Raw genomic sequence first — 20,773 nt, forward strand, 5'->3', positions numbered from 1 at the left:
TCAAAGCCACTCAGAGAGACACCTTAGGACCCGCCAGTGCTGACAAGGAACTCGGGCGCCTTCTCCCTGCGTTCCTGGGGCTGTCAGCAAGTCTCCTCCCAGGAGGCCTTTGTGGGGCTTCAGACCACTTCCCTAGTTCTCTGTGTTTGCCGCATCTGTACGTGCTGGTTGCTAAGCAGAGGGAGGAGCTAGAACGTCTTCCTTTTAGAAGGCAAAGAATCCCTCTCTGAGAGCTTTCCTTGCCCAGATTAATTAGAGCCATCTGCAGAGCAGGGGTGCGTTAGGGACACACACATGTGTATACAAACACACACACCAGTGCAGCTATGCAGTGCGCAGCCTGTCCTGACATCAGTAACCTACACATGTTAGTGCCAAACAATGTGGACAAGGTATCCTGATACAAAGTTATTTTTCTTAAAAGATGCTAGCCTTCCACCTTCCACCATCTGAATATTCTATTCCCTGATGGGAAAAGCAGAGCTGTCGTGGCAGAGCCATAAAAATGTGAATATAAAGCCCTTCGACTCCAGATAACTGAGCCCGAGAAAGATTTTAGATCCCAGTGGGTTTCAAATAGAAACTCGTCCTGCCTTAAATATGAAGTCCATGAGTCCACAATGATACAATACATGTTTGTGGATTTGAGCTCATTCCTGATTTAAACCCCTTGCTATGCAAGTACTGAGTGCACGCACAGAGGCATGCACACACACACATACATTCTGCCCAGACCCCCAGCTCGCAGGCGTGCACGGTTCTGGCTGTAATGATTCAGATGCCATTAATCCAGTCCCAGCAGGACAGTTGCTCCTTTGATGCTCCCTTGGGGGAACATTCCAGGAGGTCCTTACTCCTACTGATGTGGAACTCTCTGGGGGTCGGTGAGCAATGAGGACATGTGTTGGGAGTGGGAAATAGAGAAAACCCCTGGGCTCAGGCTCCATGAGGGAGACAGATCTGACATGAAATGAGCCCAGACACGAAGGAGATGCAAGGCCTCCAAGAAGACAATAGCCTTGGTGAGTGCCCGAGGAGGAGGGCCTTCCCTGCAGGGAACAGGACAGCAGGTCCCTCCCATCCCAAGGCGAGCTACTTTCGGTCCTCCTGCCTTAGTTTCTCCCCTTGATTAATGGGAGGGCGAAACACACGTTCTCCGCCTCTCAAAGAAAGCCAAGCCATTCATAGACTTATTGGTTTCAGTAAGAACTGTAGAGGAAGCTACAAATTGCAGAGCTGAGATCATGCTTGTCTGTTTCTCTTTGTTCTGTAATGAGGTTTCCCTTCAGTTTCAGGAAATTCAATATCCCAAATACACCACACTTGCCAAACACATAGTTTAAGGTGTGACAATATGTATAAGCCAGAAAAAGCTTCCTAGTGAATATAAAAAGAGATTCAGTTTGTAAATATTAGATCTACAAGCAACTTTCCCGACACACACTCCATTCCATGGAATCGAGTGCACACACCTGTGATTAAGTTAGTAATGATAAGATTATAGCAATTGGCATCACACTGCTGCTAAGTTTATACTATAACAATTAGCCCTTCAATGAGAGTTAATAAGGGCATAAACACATATTTAAGAATGGATCTAAGAACAACCTAGAAAGTAATCACAAAAAGTATTCTGGGACGGAGCCATTAAATCCAGGCCAGTAAATCTCCCCCAGCCAACCAGACATTCTGTTATTTGATAAAACTAATAATGCAAAACTTATTGCTATAGCAGAAACGTCATAAAAATGTAGTAAAAATAAACAAGCACATGGCTCTGGCAGAAGAGCTAAAAACAAGTATGGAAACTGAAGACATCAAAGGAAAGCCAAGAAGCATCTTGGCAAGAGGGAGCAGGCGATGTTCACATATATTAGTGGAAAATCTTAAGGAATTTGGGATTTTTTTTCATGTTTGAGCAATATTTTGGGAAGTGGTATTTCATACATACTTGTCTGTGTACCAAGAGATTTCTCTTCCCAACATTATTTTGTAATGTACTTGACTGGTGAGGTCTGTTACTGTTATGAAGCCTTTTGGTAGAAATAGTTGACATATTTCAAGCCAAGGAGAGGCACCAATGCTATCAAGACATATACTCACCATGTACCTGCGTTGTCACGATTCTCAGTCCTGAAAGCTGAAGGAAGGGGTGTTGCCATTTTGCAAAGGAGCTCTGAGAAGTTGGTCATGTAGCCGCATGGTAGGCATGGGTCTATCTGACTCCAGAAGCCATGGGCTTGGCCATGGCACCTGCTGCTTCCTGTTCCTACTCCTCACCAGAGATTGCCAAGGGTAAAGGAAGGTAGTTCCTGTAGAGTGCCACTCTGGGTGTCAAGGACCCACTATATGCTTGGTGAACGTTCGTGAATGCTCACCTCCCCACGCACTGTGTGGACCCCTTTCCACCTTTTTGCCACCAAGGAGTCAGCCCCCAGCCCCTGAAGTGCCATCAAGGGCTGACCAGGGGAGTTATTTCCCAAAGTCTAGCCCTTGTGTTTGGAGTAAGGGATAGAGGAGATTTGAAGGCCAAGGCTAACAAGTCACCCTCTTCATCAGCTCCCAATGCAAAACCCCAGCACCATCCGCAGTGGCTCAGCCTTTATGTCCACAGCCGCCTGGAACCAGGGAAGGTGAGGCCGCCTCTCTCCCTGGGGCTCAAGCCGCTGTCAGACGTCCTGTCAGAGGCTGCCCTGCCTCAGGGGAGCCTACGGTTCTGGGAACGTCCGGCAGCGATGGGCACACACATATTTGCAGGAGAGGCCTGCTGGGCCTCTGGGCAGTTTATCAAAGGAGGAGGAGAGCGAGGAGGAGGAGGAGGAAGAGGAGGAGGACAGCTGTGTTTTGGATCTGAATGGGTCACCGGCCCGCTCGGCCCTCGGAAGGCGGCCAGCAGGGGAAGCGGGAAAGCCGCGAGGAGAACGCCAAGTCGCCCCTGCAGGGGCCCATCCAGCTGAAAGCAGCCTCCTCGCCCTCAAATCCAATTAAAGGCCGGGACTATGTCAGTGGAAATGTATGCCAATCCTAATACAGTCTAATAAGCCTTAAAATAGCACTCTGCAAGTGGAAAGCCCTGTGGTTTAATTTGATTCACAGCCTAATAACAGGCTTAATAAGAGGGAATTGGCCCCCTTTTATTTTCCAACGGGCCTCGGCCTGCTCACTTCTCCCCTTCTTTTTTTGCCTCCTCTTTCTTGCTCTGGAGCTCTGGTGAGTGACAGGATGACCAGGAGGGAAGGGGTGACCAGCACTTCTTTCTCTTTAGGCTTCCGGCTGAGGGGCGCCTGGGTGGCTCAGTCAGTTAAGCAACAGACTCTTGATCTCAGCTCAGGTCATGATCTCAGGGTCCTGAGATCGAGTCCGGCATCAGGCTCTCTGGAGCCTACTAACGATTCTCTCTCTCTCTCCCTTCCTCTAAAGGAAGGAAGGAAGAGAAAAAAGAAAAGAACTTCTGGCTGAAAGGCCCCTGGCTCCTGCCATCCGAGGGAAGGTGGCAGAGACTCTAGGTCCTCCGTCCTATGCTTGTCTCACTTCATGCCTGGACAATCCTTGCTTTTTGCTGGGCTGCCTTCCCTTGGCAGTGGGAGAGATGGATGTGGGGCTCCTCAAAGCATGTATCTTACACACCTGCCTTCTTCCTGGGCCTGGAGCCTTCCCTCCCAGCGCAGTGGAGCCGACGACCATTCTCACACTGCTGGGGGGCGATGGGCCAGTCTTAAGAACAGTCCAAAAATCGATGCAAGGACCTGTTTTTTGGTCCAATAGTTGAGAGAGTAAAGGATTCCCAAACTTAAAAAGCAGAGCTTGGGGATTTAGTATACTCTTTCCTTTTTAAACAGGCTTAATGAGATAGAATTCACATTCTATACAGTTCACCCATTTAAAGAATACAATTTGGGGCATCTGGGTGGGTCAGTCAGTTGAGCATGTGCCTTTGGCTCAGGTCATGGTCTTAGGGTCCTGAGACTGAGCCCAGCATTGGACCCCTGCTTAGCAGGATGGGGGTGAGGGGAGAGGTTTGCTTCTCCCTCTCCCTCTGCCCCCCCCACTACGTGCTTGCTCTCTCTCTCTCTCTCTCAGTCTCTCTCTAATAAATAAATAAATAAATAAAATATTTAAAAAATAGAATACAATTCAGTGGCCTTCAGCATAATTACAGAGTTGTGCAACCATCACCACAATCAATTTGGGATCATTTTCATTCCGCTATAAAGAAATGTCCTAACCCTTCACCATCAGTCTCCCCAGCCCCCATGCCTCTCATCCCTTGAAAACCATCACTCTATTTTCTATCTGTACAGATTTGCCTATGGCGGGTATTTCTTAAGGACGGAATCCTACAATACGTGGTCCTTTGGGATGCTGTAGCATGTGGCAGGACTTCATTCTTTTCTATGGCTGAATCATATTCCATTAGAGGAGTATAGCACATTTTCTGTATCCAGCCCTCATCTGATGAACTTTGGGTTGCTGTCGCTTCTTGGCTATATGGACAATGTTGCTTTCAATATTTGTGTACAAGTTTTTGCATCAGCCTATGTTTTCATGTCTCTTGATACATATCTAGGTATGAAATTTGGAGATGATATACTATATCTATAGTCAACCATTTAAGAAACTCCCTTACCATTTTCCAAAGTGGTTGCATCATGGACATTCCCGCTGGGAGGGTGCCCATTCTCCACACCCTCGCCAACACCGGTTGTCTGTCTCTTGTCATAGCTCTCTCAGGGAATGGGAAGTGAAATCTTAGTGTGTTTTTGATTCATTTTCCTCCAAATGGACGTAATATGCTTTCAGTCTGAACAGGTCTGTGAGTTCATAAGCAGTGAGTGATGACTTAAAATCTGATCTCTGGTGACTATCAACCAGATAATCTTCAACAGGTGACTTAATATCTCTGAATCTTCATTTCCAGATCTGTGATTTGAAGCTGAGATACCTCCTCAGGCCATGAAGGCTGAGAGATGCTAGCGGAAGCAGCCAGCTTGTAAAGGGAAGGCACACGACTCAGGCTCCCCCCATTCCGATCCTTTGACCTCCATTTCCATGGTGCTATGGATATTATATGTGCCTGATATTATATGTGCTGATACTCTATGTCCCCCACCAATTCCACAACAAGGTCAGGAGAAAGACCATAACTTTAAAAAACGGGGGGTGTGGGGTGGGGAGTGGGGAGGGTGATAATGGATTGGGATGAGTTAGGACAAAGAAAAAGGCGTTTGACACTAAGATAAAGAAATTGGAGTTTTGTTTGTTTGTTTGCTTAACGAGGAGAGACAAAGGGTGAGGAATGACATAATAACCATCTTCAATATAAGAGGGGTTATCATGTGGAGGACGGTGACCAGCTGTTCCCCATCTCCACTAAGGACGTCAGAAGAAAAAATGCTGGGAAGCTGCCTGTAGCTTAGTGACCAGGAAGAGCTTTTTGGCTGTCAGGGTCGTGAAACATTGGAATGGGAATTTATCAAATTTCCTGTCCCTGAGGGTCTTTCCATATATGAGGAACTGCATCCCGGAGAAGGACTGTGATGCCTTGAGGCAGTTCTCTTCTATCGCAAATGCACTGCTGCTCTTGGCAGTGCCCATCCTTGCCAACACGCCCCGTAAGACCCCTCTGCACACCACGTAGTGTTCTAGTGATTTCTCTACTCCCCACTTCCTCTGTTTGGGCTGGACCTGGCTGCTCTGTCTTCTGTCCTGAAATGGTATCAGGGAGTTGCTGCTCTCTATTTCAGTGGTGACTGATGTGGTTTCTATACATAGCCCCGGCTTCTAACTTCTTTGGCAGCTCCCGGGTTGAAAGGTGCTGTTAAGAGAGAGGGAGAAAAAGAGCTAAATAACCCTTTGAATTTGGGGGAAAAAAAAAATCTTTCAAGAAAATCTCAAATATTTGGTCCTTTAATAGATGGTGAGACTGTGGCCATTATTGTCCTTGGCAGAGTTCTTGGGCTTGGAAACCAGGCTTGCTCCTCCCGTTTTATCGATGAGCCGATGTATGTGCCCGAGATAGCTTATCAGGACCACAGAGGGCGTGTCTCCAAGGCTGGGTGCTTCCCTGGGGGATCCTGGTCTGTCTGTGGTGGGTGTGATGGGAGCTTCCAAGCTTCCTCCCATAGCACAGTGAGCTGGAAATGGAAGAAGGGCTGCCCTTCCCCCTCGACTACAGGTGGGTCCCGTAGGCATGGGCTAACTGGGGTTAATCCTATCTGCCTTGTCTGGCAGGGTTTGGTCCAAACAATCCTAAATGATAAGTGCCCAGAATTTCCCTGGTCCAAGAGTCTGGAGCCTCTCCAACCTGCCTCCAGCTCCCCTCACCTCTTAGTTGGGGGGGTGCTTTCTTGGCCGCCCCCTTGGTTGCCATGTGCCTAGATATTGCTCCCCATAGCCCTGGGGGCTGGCAGGAGGAGCCTGAGGCAGCTAGAGCCCCTGGGGCCCATCCATGTGCCTCTGCGAGCAACCTTCCTGTTTACCTCAGCGTACTCTCCCAAAATTATGACTTCACTGTGTGTGTCGTGACACGAACACGTTTGGGAAACGCTGAGTGAGAAGAGACCAGGTTTGGAAGGAGAAGGATAGATGGGCATTCCCCCATCCATGTGCTCGTGTGCTCGGAATGGTCTGCTATGTCCTCTGACCACGCTTCCCTCGAGGCTGCAGCTGGGCTGCTAGCAACATCATAGGCCTGTGTGGGTAGTGTTATTACCCCTGTATGTAAGATTAGAGAACTGAGACAAAGGGGTTGTCTGGGCAAGGTTGTAAGTTAGCGGATGGTAGGGCCCAAGTTGTAACCCTGGCAGACTGGCCCCTCCACCCCTGTCTCTCAGGGCAGGTAGACGAGGAGGACAGGGGTAGGTCTGACACGTCCTACCCCATAAATCACGCCTCCAGCACCCACCTAAGGAAGAACTGCGAGACAAATGAAATTTGCCCCTTCTTCCCTGTTAACGCTTCTCCCAGAAGAGCCAGACCTGGGAAGGCACCAAACTGTAGTGTCTGACTACCCCACCCCCCTGTTCGTGCTCCCTTGCGGGGGAAGTCTGGTTAAAATGAACACGCTGATAACACTGTAGTGCTTCGGCAGAGCAAAGCTGCCTGGAAAAGCTGTACAAAAGGGAGGAGAAAGGGAAGTCAACAGCAGAAACTAGGACCGCCCCGGCCTGAGAGTTGGAAGCCTGGGAGGAGGATCTGGGCTCTGCCTCTGTCTGCGTGATCTGGAACAACTGCCTTCCCCCATCTCCAACCCTCAGATGTGGTGTGTAGACTGTTCTAGGAGAACACACCTACCTGTCCCTCTGGGCACCGGGCTTGGCACTAGACCCTCAGACTGCCTCTCCTTGTGTGACCGAGCCATCAGTTCTGCCTTAGCCGCCTTGGATGGCTATTCTTGGAGGCAGCAAAGTCTCTTCACGGAACCAGCCTCGGTCTTGTCAATTTCCAGCCCTTTTCTCCCTCCTTTTCTTTCCCTTCCCCCATCCCACGGCAGACACTCCTCCACAAATTTGCATACCACCCCCCTCGCCCCGTACAAACAGGCTCACCCTTAGGAGACTCCAAACTTCCCAACAAATATTCCCTTCGTCTGTCTGGGTCTTGTTTAGTTTCCAGGTGATGAAACTGGCCTTGGGCCTGGGTGGTTGTCATGGAGATGCATCCCAGCTTCCCGCCCCACACGGGCCCTTGAGTTCTTCCCGGAAACCTTACTGGACTAGAAAAGAAAGATCTGGCTCTGCCCTCCATCTCTCCTTTGTGGGGAGGGGCTTCAGCTGCGAGTGCTCTGATGCTGCCTAGTCCAGGTCATTCCACCGGGGAAGGGACGAAGGGCTGGCAAAACATCTGGGAGGTGTTCTATGGCCTTGTTCTATCAGCTAATTGTCCCAAGTGATGATTAGAGAAGAAAACAGTGCATCGGGGTAACATCCATGGTACTTACATTTTATCATCTTGGCTCAGGTCAGCAGAGGAATGTAGTTTATTCCTCTCTGAACGTTCACTTCGTGTCATCTTCTTACTGCCGAGCAGACGTCACCACCCACTGAAGAACACCACCAAAAAATACCTCACCTTTTCATTCAGGCTCTGAATGATAGACAGCTCGTCAATAGTATCTACCTGAACCCTGGTGAGCTTAGATAGGTCCAGTTTTCTAGTAAAATGTGTGTGTGTGTGTGTGTGTGTGTGTGTGTGTGTGATTTAGCCAGAATTAATTTCTGAGCATCTCAATGGACTTTGGCAAATGCTTTACATACCCTCACCATTTTCAGTAGGAGAGGGACACCTGCTTCCGCTGCGGTGGGCAGACAGAGGGAAACTGAGGCACAAAGGATAAATGAAGGACAGCATGTCCTTTTGTGGAGTCAACAGATTGAAATCTAGTGGCCACAAAGGGAAAACAGAGGTTTCCCGATTCTGCCGTGACCATTCCAGTATGTTTGGAAAGCAGACCTATCCCGAAAATTCTAAGCCACAGGATCTGGTCCACAGAGACAGGGGTGGAATTAGCCCCAGAGGGAGAACCTGATAACCTGGGTCCGTGTCCTGCCTCCTCCATTACTGAGTTGTTAAATCACATAATATTTGTGAATTTGTTTTTGCAAAATAGTTTTCCTAAAAAACTGAGTTGAAATACCTACTTTTCCTCCCTCTAGATGATCCAAAGGTGTGAAGATACTTTGAACTTTTCAAGGCATGCTAGAAACGCTAAGTTTAATTAAAGCCATGAGATACTTCATTTGGAGCTTGCAGCCATCCTATGGGGTTTGCATGATTTTGCAAGGCTCAGAGAGATCAAACAACTTGCCCCAAGTCACCCAGGTAGCAAGCGGCAATGTCTGGATCGTGCTCCGCCAACTTGAACTTGCAAGCTTTTCATCTGCCCCCAGCTGTCCGTCTGTCTAAACCAGCGCAGAGACTCAGATCCAGAGAGAGGGTCATTTCAAGGTCATCCCAACAAACAGCCTGCTGTACCAGCTCTGGAACGATATGCAGCCCCAGTGACCAGGAATTATAGGAGCCTTCTGGCTCATGCAGCAGATGGGGAAAGAGGAGAAAGGGATCGAGTGGGAGCAGAGAAAAAGTAGAGGAAAGGGGAAGCCATGTGAACTCTCATGCTGGTCTGGCAGAGGGGAGGGTAATGTGCTGGGCTGAAGTCTCTGAGCCAAGAGAACATGTGTGTCTTTATCTCTGTCCGTACAATTTATGGTCCAGCTGGGCCCGTCCGTGAGGCTGGGCTGTTCTGGCACTGTGAGCAAAGTTACTCTTGGGGCCAAACACTGGAGCCCCTGGGGCCCTGCCAGGAGCATACCGTAGTCATGGTTATTGGAGGGAAGTTCCTGAATGGGGTGGGCGAGCAGAGCCCAGAAGATGTAGAGGGCACGACGCTGGGCAGTTCCCAGAGCGACTGGCTGGCCTGAACTCATGTGTGTTAGAACCACAGGCTGTCTCGTTTCCTTCCCTAGGATTCTGACAGATGCTCTTCTGGACTCATTCATTCATTCATTCATTCAACAGAGATTCATAGAAAGCCAGGTAGTTTTTATCATTGTAGATGAGATTTAACATGTCTGTCTATAGGAGAGCTCAATGGACAAGGTGAATTTGTCTTTTCCTGCCCTCGAGAGACAAGCAAGAGACAGAGGTTAACGTGACAAGTCCCCCACAGTTGCACAAATTATTAGAGTTCACCGTAGTCTTGTGGATTATTCATTTACACTCCCCTCATCAGTGGATTTCCTACTTTCACACCTAGGGCCATCCCCAAAAGGAGTTATTTTAAACCTCTAAGATCTAGCCAAATATATATGTGCATTCACCCATTTGTTCACTGCATCAACATTTATCTGATGCTGGTACATATTCTGTTGGGGAGATATTTATTATGGACAAATTTCCAATGAGAAAGTCAACGTAAGACACCGCAGAGCCTCAGCTCTTATTAGAGGAGGGTTTCATCCAGCTAAGGTGTGCGTTGCTGGGGCTTTAGATACAGGATCCCCACATGCCTTGGAGATATTGTTATCTCCTGTTCTACTGGAAAGTGAGTTCTTCTCAGCTCTCTCCTTCCTTGACACATAATTAAATTGTAATACAGACAGTGACATGACAGCGCTTTGAGGACAGAGGTAGAAATACAAGATGTTTTGAGGAACAGCTATTGGGAATCTGCATCAACCCAGGCATGTAGATAATGGAACAGCATAAAGGAAGGAGGAAGCTGAAGACACGCGCAGAGGAAGGGCCAGGGTACGGATGCCGGCCCTCGCTCGCAGGGGCTAGCACCGACTCTTTCTGAGTGCAGAAAGTAGGCAAGACGCGTGGTGTTTGCGCTACGGGGGTTGAGACTCTACATGATCCTTTCCTGCAGCAGTCTCCCGCCACCCCCTGGAGAGCTGAGTTCTGAATGTTCTGAATGTCTTATGGGATGGGAAGGTCCATATTTCAACAGTCCTTTATCATAACAGGGCATGCGTAGGAAATGATCATTTCTAGGGGGCCCAGTGAGTGCCTTGTGTGCCTGATCTGCCCTTGGGGTACGCTCATCCAGGTGACTTTTCTCCCATGTGAAAGGACAGGTGATTTCCAGGAAGCGTGTAATCTCCTCTCCTGCTTCTGGGCAGCTGCTGCCCTGTGCCGTCCTGATGAGGTGCAGTTGTCTGACTGGCAGTGGGTGTTTTGGGTGTCGTGGGTGGGCAGGAGAGAGGGTAGCAGCTGTGATTCCGAACCAAGCACTTCTCATCGGAGAGGTGGTACCTGTCTATGCATTTAACCTATTTGCTGCTCCGGGGCAAGCCTCAGTCTCCCGCAGGCTCTCTGACCAGTGTTTCTCTACGCCAGAGGATTCTGGTAGGATGACCCTTCCCTCTTCAAAGGGCAAACGTTTAGGCTCCCTCTTGAATGAGCAGGGCCATAGTGATTATTAAGTGTTTCTTTACAAAGGACTTTCCCAGCAGAAAGAAGGGTTGTCAGGGACCGGGGGGAGGGAAGAATGGGAAATTTATGTTTCATGGGCGTAGAATTTCAGTTCTGCAAGACAATGGGGTCTGTGGATGGGTGGTGGTGATGGTCACGGAGCTCTGCCAATGTGCTCAGCACTGTTGAACCGTCCACTTCATGGTTACGATGGTGTGGGTTTTACCACAATTCATTTGTTTTTTAAAGGACTTTTCTTCAAAAGAGTATACCCCATCTACTCTTTGTCATTCCGTGTAGCTTCCTTTCTTCTCTTTACAGTATGTATTTTTAACCTTAAAAAAAAAAAAATCTTGGGGCACCTGTGTGGCTCAGTCGGTTAAGCATCTGACTCTTGATTTCGACTCAGGTCATGATCTCAGGGTCCTGAGATCGGGCCCTGTGTCAGGTTCTGCGCAGAGCGGGAATGTGCTTGAGAGTCTCTCTCTATTTCTCTTTCTCTCTCTCTCCTGATGCCCCTTCCCCCACTCTCACTCTCTCTTTCTCAAAATAAATAAATAAGTAAAATTTTTTTTAAAAAAAAGCCTTACCCAACACTATAACATTGATCCCCAACACTATAACATTGAGTACTATTCTCCTTACACTTTTCCCCAGGAGATTTTGCAAACATCTTCCGAGGGAGGCTTACCCTGGGTCCCTTGCCCATAAACCGATGTGCAGAAGTCAGAGGTCGTCCCCACTCGGGCCTGGGAGGGCACCAGCAGGAAGGCCAGCCTCTCCTCTGTACCCACACATCCCTAAGCCAATGAAGTGGTAGGCAGGACTCTGCCTTTGGGTGGTGCTCTCAGGTTTATTAAAATATACTTGTCTATAGCCTGATACTTCAAAGCCTGGCTTAGTTTATATAATAACCACAGCAAGAATCACAGAAGCGACTTATCTTACAGCTAAGTTTAATCTGTTTGTAACTCATTATATTCTTAGAACCTTCATCTGCCTAAGTATATTACTCTGGTTCCTGAATTCTGTTGTTACGTTCAGCATTGTTGTACATACGTTCATCCAGTGTTACTGTTTTTATGGAGTTGCCTTTTTCCTTGCTTTTCAGTAATGCCTCAAAGTCCGTCTTTTATCCATAATCATAAATTCCCCAAAGGCAGGAATGATTTTCCTGATGTTACGGAGAAGAGAAAGAGCAAAGGACAGAGCAAGGCTCAGATGGTCTCCTTGAGCCATATCAATGCCAAAGGAAAATTCCATGATGGATCGATCATTCCGGTCAAATGCATTGACTGTGTATTCACTCTCGGCTGTGTGTGATGCTGGTGCTGAGAGCACTCAGAGCCACGAGGATTCAAAACGGGGCAGAGGCGTCACCCAGACCTGGGTTTGAATCCCATTTTGATGCAGTACCGGACCTGGTCAGTTGCTTGTGTGAATTGGGCAGATCTCCACCTAGATCTGTCTTCCTCCTTCCATAGGACAGCACCCACTGTGTATGGAATGTGTGTAGTGCATGTAGTGAATCCTCAGTAAATGGTAACTATTGCCTTATCTTCCTCGGGGAGCTGACAACCTACAAAAAGAGCCAAACCCTGAAATACTCAGAACTGTGCTTCGTGAAGGTATAGGGTGAGGGCCGTAATGGGGAGGAGTCAAAGGGTCAGACTGGCCCAGGGGAGAGGCTGGGGCCCAGGGCTGTCTTCCAGGCAGAAGGAGCAGCATCGACCCAGAAGGAGCAGCATCGACCCAGGCCCAGAGCTGAGAAGGGTTGAACGTGCCAATGGAAGAGGGCCAGGTCTGGCCCACAGCACGGGCCCTGGCCATGAGGCTGGACGTGTCAATGAGGCCACTGTGAAGGGCTTGAATGCCATCTCGAGGGATTTAGGTTTGAGTGTATTTTAGTAATTCTAACACACACGTTTTCCCACACATTTTAGTGTCTCCAAGCTGAATGCATCTTATCATCAATGGGTCGTCCTAGTGGATGGCCATGATTTATTTTCTTTTTTAGGAGTACCCCAAATTATAGGGTGCTGTAGAGTTGGCACCTGGGATCCGATGACACAAGGTGTGTTAAAGGCCACGGGACCCAAGGCCCGAGTGGAGCAGGCTTCATGCTGCTCCCTTCCATACCGCTAGCGTGTTCAGTGCTGGCGAATAAATGCCCCGTTGCGCCAGATCTAACTCGGTGCTGGTAAAGGATGCAAGCCCTCCCGACTGTTGGCGATGCTTGCCTCAGTGGAGCAGCCCCGGCCAGGGTCGAGTCTCGCTTCGAAGAGGTAATGCGGGAGAAGAGATCTTTCACTGTTTTCCAATTTTTGGTTCTTTTGTGTGCTTCCCCATCTCTTTTGTTTCCCCCCATTCTTTATGCCCCTCTTTTCGGCTTTTCTCCATCAACTAGAGCTGTCCTTAGGGCACAGTACATCCATGGCTCACCTGTTGTGAGGACAGAGACAGGGTGAGGGAGGCAGACGTTGGAGAAGAACAGGGAGGTCCCACCAGCTGATGCCAAACTAGCTGAGGCTCATCTACATCCGGGCCACTCAGAAGCCCTACCTGCCATGCCCCCTTTTGGTGGGTGGGGCTGGTTGCCTAGCAACAGTACCCTCTGCTCTTTCCACTCCTTCCTCAGCATAGCCTCCTCTCCTTGCTTCCCTTTAGACCAGTCTAGGAAATTCATTTTTATCCAGCTTTCACTTGAGTAAATAATTGAGTCATGTTTGATGTGATCTTCCTTAGACACTCAACCCTTTGAGTTCAACCAGGCCACTGAGGGCTCTCCATGGAGTCCACTGAGCCCTGAGTCCCTTGGCTCACTCTGGGACTGGTCAAAAGCAAAGGTTGCGGACGGAACCTAGAGAGTGAACAAGTCCACTCGAAATCTGTCGGGTCCAGAATCCCACATTCCCCCCACCTCTTCCCATGCTAGCCAGGCAGGGAAGCTGAGGGTGCATTTCTAATCCAGATCGGTATTATTTGTCATAGATGCTGTGTATGTAATATTACAGGGTCTTTAGTGGGAAAAAAAAAAAAAAAGTCGTCCTTATTAGGTTCAGCTTCTGTGCTAGGTTCTTTCAGTTAAGAATCTCTGGAAGTTCTTTTCAGAGCTTTCAAAGGAACTTGTGGTGAGAGCTCGGTCTTCCAGAGTCTTGTCACAATAAATCTTGAATGCAGGCATGGTGTGTAATGTAGCATCTTGACCGAGTGTGGGGGCCTTTGAATATTCTCTCTTAACTTGAAAAGATGGAAAACTCAGGTCTACTCTGTTCCAATTGCTGTATCCAAGAAAAGAGAAAGAAGAGAGAAAAGTTACATTATTAAAGCTTATTTGTTTATACATGAGCAGTACATTTGTAATTGCTACTTTTCACAAAGTGGATTGCTTTTTCCTTTTTTATCAGTGGCTTGCGCGGGTATGCACACAATAGATGTTTGTGAAGGAAGAACGGAAGGAATCTCTCGTTGAATCATTTTATTAAAACACATCTTCTCATGGGATAAACTACGGAAAATTGATCTGTGGAGTATGATTGAGAACCGAGATTAAATTTAAACCAAGAGATTATTTTGTTTGAGAAATTGCCTATGTGTTTTACTCGAGCGATGGGGGTGGTATGATGGGGAACAAGTCATGTCATCTGGTGAGAATTTGCACTTAACAAAATGAGGGGTGGGTAGCAGATCTCTCTTTTTGACCAGTTCTAGCATTCACGATTCCAGGTGTTAATCACGTTTTTTTTCCCACTGGTTTCTGTTCCAGTTTGTCTTCTGGTCAGGAAAAGGCCAAGGATGCCACTCACCCTATAGTTACTGGCTGGTTAAGCTCCTGAGCCAGGGCAGAGCCCATATGAAGTCCTTTTCTTCCCAGGGCTTCTGGACATTCCTGGGAGAAGCTGTGTCCCATCACAGAAGGCTCTCTGGGCTTCCGTTTCTCCTCACCAGCCATCCCTCCCCCTGAAAGATGCCTGGCATGGAAAACAGTGATGGCGGGGGTGGGGGGGGTGTCTGCCATCTTGCTAGCAGCAACATGAGCCATCCTTTCTCCCTCATTTGGCACGTGGACAGCCTAGTACCCCAATGTCCCTTTTAAGATGCTGCTAGGACCCAGAAATGTATCTTCTCGGGGAAGAAACGGATTATTTTCCTGTCCAGAGGACAGGAGCTAAGTGTCAGACAAAGGAAGTGTGTGGTGGGGGTCATCCGTTTCTGGTTATTTTTGAGGGCCGATGCTGTGACTGGTTCAGTATTGTGTCCCCAGAGCCAGACCACCCCCACACCTCAATATTTACAATGTGGTCACTCAGTCATTATTTGTTGAATGCTGAGCATTATAAGACATTCCACAGCTAGACTAGAAGGATATCTGACTGTCTATAGTACTTCCTCCTGTGCTCTGGAGGGCAAGGGTGTTAATCACTGTGTAAATATCTGAGTAATTACTGCACTGGCAGCACTTTTAAGACAATTTGTCCTGAACCAGGGTGGAGCAACTCATTCTTACCAGTTACGTGAGATCCAGACTTAATAGCTGCCTGGCTTTGATAACTTTGGGGATATTCTTTTTTGGTGTGCTCTGTTTTCCATAAAAGTATTTGCTGGTGGATTTCAAAACATTTGGGGGGGTGGGTCACAGAGTTCGGAGGGATCTCCCTGACATGCCGAAGTGACTCCGAGGGTTTTGACTCTCAGGATTCCTGTGCTGGTGGTCAAACCTCCACGGAGTCAGGTCTCCTTACTCCAAGCCCGGTTCTTCCCAAGAGCTGACCATCCTGCAATCCTTGCAGAAACTGGAAGTTGTAAGAACTTGGCCTCACCATAGTCTGCAGGTAGGAATCTGAGAAGAGTCAACAAAGTCGTAGTGAATTTCAGAGAGGAAGTCCCAGTTTGAGAAGGGAATAAATGTTTCTACAGTATAAGCATAAAGAGTGGGATGAGCAGCTGTTTCCCCTCACTGGAAAAGGAAATGGACTTTCATTGCTCAGGGAAGGACTTAGGGCAGACAGTCAGCAGAACTTCCTGGCTCTGTGGTCGCTGCAAAGACAGACTATTAGCCACTGACTCATCACGGCTGAGAGTGGTTTTCCACCATTGCACACCTGTGTTCTCCCAGAGTGCAAAGGAAGCCCCTTTAGTGAACAGGGAACATATTTCCAGCCTGGAAATACATTCTAAGCATATCCTCAGACCCCTTCAAACTCATGGTTCTCAGGTTTCAAACAGAAGCAGGTTTCATCATTCTGCATCAAGCCCACTGAGCTGGAACGATGGAAGCTACCTTGTCTGGCTTTGCCTAGCAACAGGTCACGGACACAGTGTTCCAGCTTTCCAACCTTGTTACTCAAAACTGGGCTGAACTTGCCAGTACTGGGGTGCAGTTCACTGTACCTTTCCATGGTGATGTTTATATGAAAAAGGAATAAAACACACCTTTTCCATAGGACTGTCCATTTGCACATGTGTGTTGTGCAAGTACAAATATGCACATCACAGGTATAGGTGCACTGTTCCAGGTGTGTATTTTTGCACATGTATCTGAGTATTGATGTGCACAATTGTCTGTGCTTCCGCAGCCAGGGGACATACGTGGACATGGGAAGCACGTGTAAGAGTGTGTGTGTGTGTGTGTGTGTGTGTGTCTGGGTGCTTGAACATGCACACGTGACCCTTTTGAGGTTTTCTTTCCACGTCACTCGTGGCTGCATCTGTGTACAGGTATCTGCAGTATGTTTGCAAATGTCCATTCTATTTTTGCTCATGCTATTCTGCCTGCCTTTATGGGGGAAAAATTGTTAAATGTTGGCAATGCAATAAAGAGAAACTGATTTCAGTGGAATGTTCCCTTGCCCTGCAGACACATTGCCACTGCTTTTATGCTGCACATTACGCCGTGGTGAAATTTAGTTAATTTTATGGTTTGTTATTACAACAGCAGAGTGGATTGAGAGAGGCAGCTTCTGTTGCCTCCATGTCCCAAATTTCCTGGGTGTGATGGGAGTGAGAGCAGGAAACTAGCAGTGGTCGTTGGAAACAAAGTCAAACCAGAAGCAAAGTGACTGCTCTAATTGGCTTTCGACTTTCGTAACTATAGGAATTAATTGGTCAGTGGAGGCTTAGCTGCCGCCCTCATGGAGTGTGTATTTTGGTCAGGGAATCAAGAGGGACATTCACAGAACTCTGAGAAAACAACCATGCACTCAACTATTTCGATGAAAAGCAGCACGTTTTGGTGAAAAGAGCAGCACGGTCTGAAGACCCTGTGTTCAGTTCCCAGCTTTGCAAGCTCTCGGCTCCTTCTTCTCGAATCACAGCATCTAATCCCAACTTCTGTGAAGTCAGGAGAGTGACGGCCACCCTCAGAGGACCCTGGAAGGCAAGCGCTGGGAACCCAGTGGGTGTTCACGAAGTGCTCCTTCCTTCCTCACTCCTTGCCTAGGAAAATTCTTCTGCTCCAGAATATCTCTGGAGGCAAGGGAAAGCCAGAGCGGTGATGTTGTGAAACCAGACTGAGTACCAAACAGGAAAGAAGGGGGAATCCACAAGTGATCATGCCCATAATTTCCGAACCCCCCCATCAGGACATACGGGTCTGAGAACTTTGAAAGGTCTATTCTGGAAAATCCACACCAAAAACAGGTGCCACCCGGACCCAATGCTTGATTCCTCCGAGTGCGAATGTGACTGAAACCCATTAGCTCATTGAGATATATGCCATCAGTCACTCTGAATGAGGCAAAGCTATTAACATTCTTATTTATACTACTAATGAAGCTAATTAAATCTTAAATCCGAAACAGAGTTGGTGTGGACTAGAATACTTGGAGAGCAGAAGCTGTTTCCACGAGAACATAGCTTTTCCTGTTATTCTTCTCAGCTGGGTCCTTGGATCCCACCACCAATGGTAGGGCAAGCAGATGACAAAGAATATGTCAGCCTCACTATCTTTCCTCCAAGGTCTGGCAGCTTCTTCCCCGGGCTGGGAGACTGTTCATCTCTGTACTAGTCGCTCCTTCATTCTCAGCAGACAGTAGCTCGGCAGCTCACGTTGGCCCCTGTGCGAGTCTCATGTGCCGGCTGGGGCAGACCCTGTTTCCCTCCCAGAATGGGGAGAAAGTTGACAGAGGAGGTGAATAACAAAGCCTTATAGATTCGGGTGCTTGGGCTAGCTTTTATTCCTCCATTAACTCCGTCTCTCATCTTTAGGAAGTTTCTTTTTCGGGAAGTTTCCTTGCCTGTCCTCTCTCAGAAGAGCTCTGGGCACACTGAGAAGCCATAAAGTTATATTCTCTGATGGTTTGGGTGAGAGGACAAACAATGCTACTTTTGTTTCCTGAATTGAAATACATCATTTCATGGATAATGTCAGAGCTCATCATTTTAATATAGGGTGGTCTTTAGCTTTAATGTTAAAAAAAAAAAAAAAAGTTTCTATTTTGGCCCAGGAAGCCCCAGAATGAAAGTATTTGAAAACCACCAGAAGGCTGACTCATTTAAAGAGCATTAACTCACGTGCTGTGGGGCAGTGGGGAGTGGAGGGGAGTGGAAGGAGAGGGGGGCGGGGCGTGCGGAATAAATTCTCATGGGGGAGGGTGCAGGCTTCTGACTCATAGCATCAGAGAATAATTAGATTTGGGTGATTTTGCAATCACTAAACCAACCTAAACCAACCTGCTTATTCTAGAAACGGTAACACTGTTGATTTACTGTTGTCCCTCCAGACTCCAAATATTCTTATTGTTCATCAGCCCTAACTTTTGATAAAACTCGTGGGAGAGGCCAAAGAGAAATGGTCATTTGTGAAGAACATGGTCAGGGCACAAGCTATTGTGAGTCCCTGAACCACAGTAGGGGCGACAGGGGATGAATTTTCAAACTATTAAAAAGCAACACATTGGCCTTCAGAATAACATTAGCCAGATATGATGTATTTGTTAAAACTATTTGGAAGCGGTAGAGATTTTTACAGTGCTTAGAGCAAACGCTAACCTGTCAGTGCCAATGTGCAGACATCTGGTTAGTAGAAAGATCTGGCAAATAGGACAAAATAAGCAATGCATGGTATCAAATTTTGTTTGCGGTGTTTTGTAATCTGGCTTATTTTAGAATCAGAAAATTAGACTCTGACCAGAGTCTTCTGTTATGTTCCCATTCAATCCTGATGTCCAAGGCACTGGTCAGTAAGGTCTCTGAGGGTAGGTTTGTTTTTGTTTTTTTTTTTAAGATTTTATTTATTTATTTGATATATAAAGAGAGAGAGCCCAAGCAGGTGGAGCAGCAGAGGGAGAAGGAGAAGCAGACTCCCTGTTGAGCGGGGAGCCCGATGTGGGACTCGATCCCAGGACCCTGCAATCGGGCCCTGAGCCGAAGGCAGCCACTTAACCGACGGAGTCACCCAGGCGCCCCTCTGAGGGTGGGTTTGAAGAAGTATCAGGAAGAGCATTTCTCCTGAAGTCCGCTATATACATGAATGGGAGAAGGGCTTCAGGATACCCCCTTTCCCTCTTGCTTAACACACGAAGTCCAAATCTGATTCTGGCCCTAAGATAATGAGCGGCTCCTAAATCTTGACTTCCTTGTCATTTGCAGTCGGGTCACAAAATCTGAGGTGCTATTTTCTGAAGTACCATAAAGCACCAGAGAACGATTCCTGGCAAGAGATTTGCCTCCGTTTAAATGTAATCACTGAGGCTTCTATAGGCAAATAATAATAATAAAGACAGAAAGAAAGAAGAAAAAGAAAAAACCGTTTTCCACTCTCTGCAGCTTACGTGTTTTATACCCGGTCACAGGAATTCCATTAAAGAGATGTTACATAGTGTAAAAAAGAAAGTTACAGATGTTATAAAATCATCACAATAATCAAACATAATTTAATCAGTGTACCAACAGTAACTAAAATATGTGTCCAAAACACTGCTGTGCTCAAAGCACTTTATAAACAGGGCAGAATTAGGTCTTACAGGGCCCTAGAGAGGAGAGCTGAGTTCTCTCCCTGTGGAAGAGAAGAAGAAACAGAGGGGCCAGCAGTGGGGTGAGTTCTGTTCTGTGCCAACACCTGGCCTTCCTGCAAAGTGCTGCTGTCAGTGCATATGCGACAAGGCAGGATGGTTGCCCCACCTTGGACCATGTGTCACTAGCAAGTCCCTACGGGACTCCTGGGAAACGGGTCACTGTGCTCATCCTCCTCCCCCGAAGGGAGATGTGTTACCTTCTGACTGCTTTGTCCCCAAGTCTTGACGCTCACCCCTCCAAGCCCAGACACCTCCTTGAAGACACCCCACGGTGGTCATGTCCCTCCAGCAGCTGAGGACCGGGCACAATTAGGCAGCTCAGTGAGCTCCAGCCACACCTGCTCTCCCTGCGGAGCTGTTAGCAGAGGGAACCAGGGAGGAGTTGGGGGAAGGCGAAGCCTCCTCTTCCACAACCTCCCCTGGCGCTCACCCTTGCCTAGGTCACAGTTGCTTGGTGCTTGTTGCTACCTTCCCACCTCCCCAGTTTCCCTCTTCTTCCTCCTTGTTGGGGATTCAGGGGAGCGCCAGCTCTGGGCTGGGAGCAGGTGCAGGATAGGGAGGAGCTAGGGGAGCCCATTATCACTCTGCATGCATGTTGCCTAATTAGCATCAGACAGGCGTCCTAGAAACAAGATGATACTGGAGACCCCCCCCCCAAAAAAAAACCCTACTGGCCACACCCAGGGAAGGCTGCTCAATGGGGGAACAAGGAGACGAGGAGGACATCTGCCTATCCTGAGTTCAAACCACAAAAAATGGAAACTGATCATGTCCTTTGAGGTCATCAAAGACAATGACTTTTAATCTATGGCATGTGACCCATTCATGAGTCTCAAGCAATTTAG

The 20,773-nt window shown here is 47.8% G+C and overlaps 1 protein-coding gene and 1 long non-coding RNA gene across 4 annotated transcripts in view; one reads left to right on the plus strand and one right to left on the minus strand.

Annotated features, from left to right (window-relative positions):
- PLXNA4 (plexin A4) overlaps nt 1–20,773 on the plus strand; it is a 419,828-nt gene that overhangs the window by 210,722 nt on the left and 188,333 nt on the right. The window lies entirely within an intron of this gene.
- On the minus strand, nt 5,262–13,417 carry LOC309845716. Its single transcript, XR_014301469.1, has 3 exons — nt 7,520–13,417; nt 7,294–7,472; nt 5,262–5,815 (listed from the first exon to the last, which is right to left on the minus strand). It is a non-coding gene; the product is annotated as an uncharacterized lncRNA (long non-coding RNA).

The sequence above is a fragment of the Mustela nivalis genome, assembly GCF_964662115.1.
Source record: "Mustela nivalis genome assembly, chromosome: 12".
Taxonomy (NCBI): domain Eukaryota; kingdom Metazoa; phylum Chordata; class Mammalia; order Carnivora; family Mustelidae; genus Mustela; species Mustela nivalis.